Genomic DNA, 10,735 nt, shown 5'->3' on the forward strand with positions numbered 1-10,735 from the left:
TATAAATGCTTTTATCTTCTTCTAATTTCATCACTTGACAACTTAAAAAATCATAGGAATATATTCCCTTCTCTTTTTTCTAAAGCAAAATTACAAACATCTCTTTTGACTCTTGACCCGGGATTTAAAAATAAAAGAAAATAATTTACTACAACTTGTTTGGATTCATATAATAGTACGAAATCTATTTTAATTAGAAACGAGAAACTTATTTCTATATAGATTGACTACAAATCCGAAATAGACATGAACAATTTTAGTTTTCTACTACAACTTTGAATTAGTTTTTTAACAAATATTTTTCGATTATATTAGAACATCACATGAAATTTTATTTATTTCAAGATTGACATACAATTTGTTAGGCCTCTTTTTTGAGTTGATTGCCTGCTTGGTTTACTTGTGCTAAGAAGCAACAATTATTCACCATAGAGATTTCAGCAATAATAGTTGGGAAATTTGAATGGATCTTTTAATAATGTCGTGTGTTGTTAACCACGAAACATAGATGAAGCATTATCTAACCAGGATAAATGCCTAATATGCGTATACATGTTTTTTTATCTTAATTTTTTATTTTCTTCATTAATATGTGCTACCAAATAATTGAAATTAATCTCTTTTTCTAAATAAAAGTTAAAAGGAGAGCTCGGTGCACTAACCTCCCGCTACGCACGGGGTTCGGGGAAGAGCCGACCCATAAGGGTCTTATTGTATGTAGTCTTATTCTGAATTTCTGAAAGATGTCATTTTCACGGTACGAACCCGTAATTTCCTGATTACATGACAGCAAATTTACCGATTATTACGAACAAAGCTTCCTTCTAAATGAAAGCTAGAAGCCTTTGCTACAATAGAAGTGACAATGGTATATAAAAGACTAATCCATTCAAACTTTAGAGCGCAAACTTCGAAACACAAAAAGCACGAGGAAAGTGAGGGACAACAATTTTAAAAAACAAGTATTCCTTTCGTCCCATTTTTTTGGGTTAACTGGATGATTATATATATATATATATATATATTACCAACTAAGTTAAAACAAGAGCATTGTTTTCCGGGGTATGAGTTAACCCCTGAGTTGTGATCAAATGTATTAATATTACAATCCAAAATTTTTCTAGGAAAAACAGTTCCTAAGATGTCTGTCCAAAAAATTTCATTTGCAAACAGCGGATGAACTGTCACATATCTTGTTCTACCAAAAATAATCTTTCTTTGCATCCTCTTTTGCCATCATATCAGCTACTTTATTCGTCTCCATATAGTCGTGCTTCACCACCATGTCTCCTAATCTTAGGATGATTGACTTGCATTCAAAAATGATTGAGTTAAAGACATGGTTATCCGAACTAAGCATTCTTATTATCTCAGTCGAATTTGTGTTGATCTCAAGTGGTATGAATCCTCTTTGCTCGGCAATTTGTAATCCCCGTAGCACTGCACGAAGTTCAGCTTGTGTGTTTGTGGTATGGGGTAGACTTCCCATGAAATCCAGCACCCAGTTCCCGCTGGAGTTTTTAAAGACTCCTCCCACACACCCCTTCCCAGGATTCCCAAAAGCTGCCCCGTCAGTGTTGAGCTTGTAATGGCATGTTAACGGGGGAACCCATTTGACCCAGATGGTCTTCTCTTTTGTGGGTGTTTGGTTAACTGATATAGTGATATACTCGGTTGCCTTAGCCAAAGCAACAGAAGTGGGGACAATATCCTTTTTGTTGTTGAAGAGGTTATTATTCCTAGTAATCCATAGCTTCCGGAAGCTAAAGGGAAAGAGGTCTTCCAAACTAAGAAAGTTGTAGAATTGTTTTCTTTTAAGGGTTGACCAAGTGCTAGATCAGGACCTGCTAGTGAATGTGGGGGGCTGGGTTTGGGCTGTTGTGGTGTTTTTTGAGATTAATCGATGCCAGAATGATTTAGCATTAGGGAATTCCAAGAAAATGTGGGCAGATGTCTCAAGAGCAATAGCGCAGAAACAATACATTGGGTTACAATGAACCCCAATTTTGTGGAGATAGGCTCATGTGGGAAGCCTTCCATGGTATAAGAGCCATATGAATGTTTTGATCTTGTTAGGGACCTTCAAATTCCAGATTTACATGTAATTATCGTTATCCTCTTTCACCTTCTGGGGAGTTATGTTAGCAAGGACGGTATAGGCTGATTTGGTGCTAAAGAGGCCATTGTTGGTGTTGCCCTAGATAATTTTGTCCTCCTTTATGGGATTAGGTGTAATAAAAATAGTTGAGAGAAGGTCTCTAATGTTATGAGGGATGCTCAAGGATATGGAGAAGGTGTCTCAAGCCTCATTGTTATAGATAGTAGTAACTGTGGCTGAAAGGCCAGTTTGGGTGAGAGGACCCTTAATCATGGTCCTGATTGGTGGGTAATTGAGGATCCAGGAGTCATTTATGAAGTTGACTCTGTCTCCTTTGTGAACTACCCATCTAATAGCTTGCATACATGTTTCCAAGCCTTTTAGAATGCACTGCCATGTAGAGGATTTGGCTTTTTTGTGGGGTGGCTCCAATTACCGTGCTTGGCAATTAGGGTCTTTGCGCATAGGGAGGAGGTGTTATGAAAGAGACTCCATGCAAAGCCCGAATGAATAGCTTTATTTTTTAACTCAGCCCTTTGTATTCCCAACCCTCCCTGATTTTTAGGCTTAGTAATAGTGTCCCGGCCTAGTAAGTGCATTTTCTTCTTATTGGGTGTAGTACCTCAGATGAAATTTCTCTGAATTTTATTAATTTCTTTTGTGGTTTTTGAGGGGAGATTGATGAATTGCATGACATGGCTTGGTATGTTATTCATAAAGGCTTTGTTGGGGTAGTTCATCTAGTCATGTTTGGAAAGCTTGTTTTCCAACCAGCTATTTTGAAGTGCATGTTGCCAATGATGAATTGGAAATCACTGTTAACAGGACTTTTATGGAAGATAGGGAATCCCAGATACTTGCCAAAGGTAGATGAGGCTTGGATGGAACATACCCGAAATATATAGGACCAAACTATAAGTTGTTAGAGTTAGTCTCCATCTGGTGGGTTGCCAATTGGCAGAGAAGAATACTCTTGACTTTGGGAGATTGATTTTTTGGCCTGAAACCTGATTAAAGGAGTTTAAGTGTTAATGATTGTGGAGCAATTTTTTTGGTCAGCTCTGGCAAATAAAGTCAGGTCATCAGCAAAGAACATGTGGTATATCTTTGGTCCAAACTTGCTGATGTGGATTGGCCACCACTCCTTATTATGAACAACTTCATCAATTAGCTAGAAAGTTTTTTCATACACATGATGAACAAATAGGGGAAAAGAGGGTCACCTTGTCTAATGCCTCTTGATAGTTTGAAAGGGAGTTTGGTCCCTATTTACTAGAATTGAGATGGAGGATGAGCTTACATAGGACAGGATGAGATTGATAATGTTAGTGAGAAAGTTGAAAGCATGGAGAGTGTAATGACCCAATCGGTCATTTTGACTTTTAGAACCTCGTTTCCCTAAATAAAACTCTTTGTATGTGCTTTTATTAATTTATGACTTGCTGACTTGTGGGGATGGTTGGTTCGGGATTTGGAAGTGTTCGGGTGGAAATCGGAACACTTGGTTCTTTAGGTTGGCCTTAAAATGCTAAATTTGACTTCGGTCAACAATTTAAGAAAATGACCCCGTAATCGAGATTTGACGATTTCAATAGTTCCGTATGGTATTTTTGACTTAGGAGCGTGTTCGGAATTTTATTTGGAATCTGTAGTTAAATTAGGCTTGAAGTGGCTAAAACAAGAATTTAAGTTAGAAGTTTGATTGAGGAGTTGACCTTTTGATATCGGGGTTGGAATCCAGTTCCGAAAAAATTTATAGCTCTGTTGTGTCATTTATGACTTGTGTGCAAAATTTGAGGTCAATCGGACTTGATTTGATAGGTTCCGACACCGAATGTAGAAGTTGGAAATCTTAAGTTTCATTAAGCTTGAATTGGAGGATGATTCGTAGTTTTAGCGTTGTTTGGTGTGATTTGAAGGTCTGACTAAGTTCGTATGATGTATTGGGACTTGTTGGTATATTTGGTTGAGATCCCGAGGGGCTCGAGTGAGTTTCGGACGACTAACGGATCACTTTTGGCCTTTGGGAGACTGCTGATAGTTGCTGGTATTTTTCTTCTGATTTCCTTATACGCGATCGCGTTGAGTAATTTGTGCAGATGTGGATTTGTTCTTCACGATCGCTTGAATGGGGTTGCGATCGCGTAGGATTAATTTGGGCAGCTGAAAATTTATTCTATGCAATCGCGTGGGCACGTCCGCGATCGCGTAGGTTAGGCCAGCCTGTGCATCACGATCGCATAGGGGAAACTGGGGAAGAGCTGGGCCACGCGCTTAATGATTCGCGATCACGTGAGGAGATTCGCGATCGCGTAGGGTTATAGAGTCAGTGCTTTGCGGTCACATATGGTTATTTTCTGGGCAGTAAAATTTGTGCTACGCGATCGCGTGAGGAAGTTCACGATCGCGTAGAAGAAATCACTGGGTAGAGAGTTTAAGTTATGATTTTCCATTTTTAACGATTTGGAGCTCGGATTTGGACGAATTTTGGGAGATTTTCAGAGAAAACAACGGGGTAAGTGTTCTTAACTCAATATTAGTTAAATTACATGAATCCATCACTATTTTTATCATTTAATTGGTGAATTGAGTTGGAAAAGTTTGAAAACCCTCTTGGATAGATTTGAGTATTTGAGGGCCGAATTGTTATCGGAATTTAGTAATTTTGGTATGGGTAAACTCGTGGTTGAGTGTGCGTTCATATTTCATAACTTTTGCCGAATTCCGAGACGTGGTCCCCATAGATGAATTTTTAATTAATTTCGAAATTTTTATTGAAAATGTAGTATTTTCTTATGAAATTGATTTTATAAATTTTGGTGACTGTATCGAAATATTTTTGGTTAGATTCTAACCAATCAAAGTTGGATAATCGAGGAAAAGGTCTACTAGGGGATTAAATTAGAGCAAGATGAGGTAAGTCTCTTGTCTAATCTTGTGAAGGGAAAATTACCCCATAGGTGATTAAATTAAATAATTGTTGCTAATTGCGGGGGCTACGTACGCACGAGGTGACGAGAGTCCGTGCACAGCTACTATTAATACTAAAGTTCGGGTAGTTTAGGACTCAAAGCATGAATTATTCGTGTAAATTATATTTTTTATTTAAAGGATGAAAGTCTCATATGCTTGATTTTGTGTTTAAATTAATTAATTGTTAAAAAGAATTATTCTTCCTTTCGAATTTACCTTATAATAAATATACTCTCTTTCCGGAGGTACATAAGAAAATGTCATCCTTTCTTGTGGAGTGGGCCGAACGCCTCGGCAGGATAGATACATCTATGGATCGTGCCGCACGTCCCTCGGCAGTGTACACGATACTCTGGATCGGACCGTACGACCTCGGCAGAAATCGTGCTTAATAATAATAATTACACGATACTTGGACAGTTTATTGTACCTTGTAAAGCTATTTGATAAATTTAAAATTTATTGAAATTGAAGAATTTAATTAATATATTGGAAATTGTTGCATTTGAAGGATTTTTATTATTTCTGCTAATTGAATAAAATTATTGTTAACTCTGTGAATCATGCTGATTTGAATAATTATAATTTATTCTATTTATTATTGTTGACCCTTAGTGAGTGTCAAAGTTGCCCATCTCATCTCTACCACTTCGAGATTAGGCTTGATACTTACTGGGTACACGTTGTTTACGTACTCATGCTACACTTGTTGCACTTTTTGTGTAGGATCTGAGACAGATACTAGTGGAGGACCTATCATTACACATCCTCGTTATCCAGGAGTGTAGTGGTGAGCTGCCTTTCTAAGCCGTCCTGCAGCTACCGGTGCCTCTTCTTGTATTTTTCATTCTGTCTATTTTCATTTTAGACAGTATTTGGAGTTTTGTATAATCTATTAGATGCTCATACACTTGTGACACCGGATCTTGGCACACACACTAGTAGAATGTTTTGATTTAATTATTTTTTTGGTTATTTTAATTTACCAGATATTTTCGTATTGTTTTAAATCTTGCAAGTAAGAAGAGTTTAATTACTCGGTTAATTTTGAATAATAGAATATGTGTTTAAATTACTGGTTGGCTTGCCTAGTTTTAGTGTTGGACGCCATCACGGCCTAGGTGAAATTTGGTCGTGATAACATGGTATCAGAGCATTAGGTTCACGTAGGTCTCACAAGTTATGAGCAGACCTAATAGAGTCTTGCGGATCGGTACAGAGACGTATGTACTTATGTTCGAGAGGCTATAGGATGTTAGGAAACTACCTTTCTTCATATTCCATTGTGCAATTGATGTAGTACTAAATATCCTTCTCTTATTCTCTCACAGATGGTGAGAACACGCTCTAATGAGGTTCCAGACCAGGGAAGAGCTACTCCCCCAGTTGCTAGAGGCAGAGGCAAAGGGAGGGCTCCAGCCTGTGGTAGAGGTAGAGGACGTCCCACGACTGTTCCAGTTATTCCACCATTGGGTCCAACAGAGGATTCCATTATTGAGAAACAGGGTGAAGTTCCTATAGCAGAGCCAGTTCTGGTGGATTTCACATCTGCACCTGGATTTCAGAATGTTATGGGTCGTGTGCTGCAATTCATGGACACTATGACTCAGGCTGGTTTATTTCTGGTAGACCCGGCCATATCTCAGGCGGGCGGCGGAGCACAGACTCCGACCGCACAAGCTCATGGACATGCAGCTGCTATATATCAGACCTAGGGTATACTACCCGTGGGTGGAGCCCAGTCAGTGGCAGCAGCTACACTTGAGCCCAGGACAGTTGTAGCCGCTGATCCTCAGAAACTATTGGACAGATGGACTAGACTACATCCTCTTGTCTTTGGGGGTGAGCGACATGAAGATCCCCAGGATTTCATTGATCGGTGCAAGGATAGATTGTATAACATGAGGTTATTGGAGTCTCATGAAGTAAACTTTTCTACTTTTCAGCTAGAGGGCAGAGCCCGCAGATGGTGGCAATCTTATGTTCTTGGCAGACCACCAAATTCTCCTCCCATGACTTGGGACAGGTTCACCCGTATCTACCTGGACAAGTATATTCCACCCTCCCAGAGGGAAGATTTGAGGTTTCAGTTTGAGCAACTCCAGCAAGGTCAGATGTCAGTGACCGATTATGAGGCGAGGTTTTCTGAGTTTTCTCGCCATGCACTTATGATACTCCTACTGAGTCAGAGAGAGTACAGAGGTTTGTAATTGGTTTACATACTGGCATTCAGGTCACTATGGCTCGAGAGGTTGAGATGGGTACTTCTTATGAGCTAGTCGTGGAGATAGCCCGGAGGATTGAGGGTGTGCGTCAGCGGAGCCGAGAGTAGGTTATGAGAGATAAGCGGTTCCGGTATTCTGGAGAGTTAAGAGGTGCTCCGTCTGGGGGCAGAGGTCAGTTCGTGAGAGGGTAGTCTAGCAAGCCCCTATATCCAGTACCACCGCCTCCTCGAGGTGCTCCAGTGCGACCTTATCTCAGTGCTATACCAGAGAGTTTTTATCACCCACCAGCTATTCAGGGTCCTCCCAGTGGGTATTTAGTTCCCCAGGTCCAGGCTCTTAGTCAGCAGCCCATCGCACCAAATATTTGTTACGAGTACGGGGACCCCAGTCACATATGGAGATTCTGCCCTAGGTTGCGGGGTAGACTAGTGCAGCAGGGTCGGCAGCCTATGATTACCGCACAAGTTGCTCCACCAGTCGTCCGACCACCAAGAGGTGGAGGATATGTGGGTAAGGGTCGTCCTAGAGGTGGAGGCCAGCTAGTTGGCGCTCCAACTCGGTTCTATGATTTTCCGGCAAGACCAGATGCAGAGGCCTCAGATGCCGTGATTACAGGTATTATTTCTGTTTGCGGCAAAGATGCCTCAGTATTATTTTATCCATGATCTACGTATTCATATGTGTCATCTTTATTCGCTCTATTCCTGGGTGTTTCTCGTGAGTCCTTGAGTACTCCTATTTACGTGTCCACTCCTTGGGCGATTCTGTTATTGTGAATCGGATCTACCGGTCTTGTATTATTATATTATGTGGTTATAAAACTAGAGCAGATCTCTTATTGCTCGAGATGAACGATTTTGAAATTATTCTGTGCATGGATTGGTTATTTCCATATCATGTTATTCTAGATTATCATTCCAAGACTGTTACTTTGGCTATTCCAGCATTACCTAGGATGGAGTGGAAGGGTTCGTCTGTTAGTTCATTTAATCGAGTTATTTCTTTTATAAAGGTTCAACACATGGTTGAGAAGGGTTGTTTGGCTTATCTAGCCTATGCTCGGGATACTACTGCAAAGACTCCGGCTATTGATTCAGTTCCTGTAGTTCGGGAATTCTCCGATGTATTTCCTTCAGATCTTTCAGGTATGCCACATGATCGTGATATTGATTTATGTATTGATTTGGCTCTAGATACCCAGCCTATATCTATCCCACCGTATCGCATGGCTCCGAAAGAAGTGAAAGAATTAAAGAACATTACTATCCAAAGGGTTCGTCAGACCGAGTGTATCGCCTTGGGGTGCACCAGTATTATTTGTGAAGAATAAGGATGGAACAATGCGGACGTGTATTGATTATCGCCAATTGAACAAAGTCACTATTAAGAACAAGTACCTGTTGTCGCGTATTGATGATCTATTTGACCCATTGCAGAGTGCTAGGGTATTCTCTAAGATCGACTTAAGGTCAGGGTACCATCAGTTGAAGATTCGGGATTCGGATGTTCCGAAGACTGCTTTCTGAACTAGATATGGTCATTATGAGTTTTTGGTGATGTCCTTCGGTTTAACTAACGCTCCAGCAGCGTATCTGATGAACAAGGTATTCAGACCATATATTGATTCGTTTGTCATTGTCTTCATTGATGACATTTTGATTTACTCACGTAGTAAGGAGGAGCATAAGCAGCATATGAGAATAGTGCTTCAGACATTGTGGGAACAAAAGCTATATGCTAAGTTCTCCAAATGTGAGTTCTGGCTAGAGTCTGTAGCATTTTTAGGGCATATTGTATCGGGTGAAGACATTAAGGTTGATCCCAAAAGATTGAGGCAGTTCAGAATTGGCATCGTCCCACTTCGGCGAGCGAGATCAGGAGTTTTATGGGTCTAGCAGGTTATTATCGTCGGTTCGTGAAAGATTTTTCATTTATTACAGCACATTTGACCAAATTAACCCAGAAGGGTGCTCCGTTCCGATGGTCCTATGATTGTGAAGTGAGCTTTCAAAAGCTCAAGACAACATTGACTACAACACCAGTGTTAGTATTGCCTTCCGGTTCGGGAATGTATACAATGTATTGCGACGCTTCACGCGTTGGCTTGGGTTGTGTATTGATGCAGGAAGGGCGAGTTATTGCATATGCTTCACGTCATCTGAAGCCCCACAGGAAGAATTATCTGGTACATGATTTGGAATTATCTACGATTGTTCACGCTCTTAAGATTTTGAGGTATTATCTTTATGGGGTGTCTTGTGAAGTTTACACTGATCATCGCAGTTTGCAGCATTTGTTCAAGCAGAGGGGCCTAAATTTGAGGCAACGCATATGGCTGGAATTACTGAAAGATTATGATATTACCATCCTATATCATTCGAGTAAAGCAAATGTGGTTGCAGACGCCTTGAGTAGAAAGGCAGAGAGTATGGGTAGTTTGGCTTTCATCACAGCAGATGAGAGGCCATTAGCTTTGGATATTCAATCCTTGGCTAACTGACTTGTGAGATTGGACATTTCAGAGCCCAGTCAAGTTCTTGCATGTGTTGTAGCTCAGTCTTCACTATTTGAGCAAATCAAGGCTCACCAGTATGATGACCCACACTTAATGGTTCTTCAAAAAACGGTACTATGGGGTGGTGCCAAGGAAGTTATTATTGGAGCGGATGGTGTTCTGCGACTCCAGGATCATCTATGTGTTCCTAATGTGGATGGACTGAGGAAAAAGTTCCTAGAGGAAGCACACAATTCTCGGTATTCTATTCATCCAGGTGCTACGAAGATGTATCGTGACCTGAGGCAGTATTATTGGTGGCGACAAATGAAAAAGGACATGATTGAGTATATAGCTAGGTGTCTAAATTTCCAGCAAGTTAAATATGAGCACCAGAGGGCAGTTGGCCTACTTCAGCAGATGACTATAACGGAGTGGAAATGGGAACGCATTACTATGGACTTTGTAGTTGGGTTGCCACGGACCTTGCAGAAGTATGATGCAGTTTGGGTGATTGTTGACAGGTTGACTAAGTCGGCACACTTTATTCCTGGTGTGACTACGTATACTTCAAAGAGGCTGGCATATATTTATATTCAGGAGATAGTTCGGTTGCATGGTGTGCCAATTTCCATCATATCAGATAGAGGCCCTCAGTTTACTTCACATTTTTGGTGAGCAGTACAAAATGAATTAGGGACCCGTGTAGAGCTCAACACAACCTTTCATCCGCAGACCGATGGACAGTTAGAGCGGACAATTCAGATTTTAGAGGATATGCTCAGGGCATGTGTGTTTGACTTTAAAGGTCAATGGGATCGTTTCTTGCCTTTGCCCGAGTTTGCTTATAATAACAGTTACCAATCCAGCATCGAGATGGCTCCATTTGAAGTTGTGTATGGTCGGCGATGTCGTTCGCCCATCGGATAGTTTGAGCCCGGTGAG

Source organism: Nicotiana tomentosiformis, chromosome 8 (genome assembly GCF_000390325.3).
Source record: "Nicotiana tomentosiformis chromosome 8, ASM39032v3, whole genome shotgun sequence".
NCBI lineage: Eukaryota > Viridiplantae > Streptophyta > Magnoliopsida > Solanales > Solanaceae > Nicotiana > Nicotiana tomentosiformis.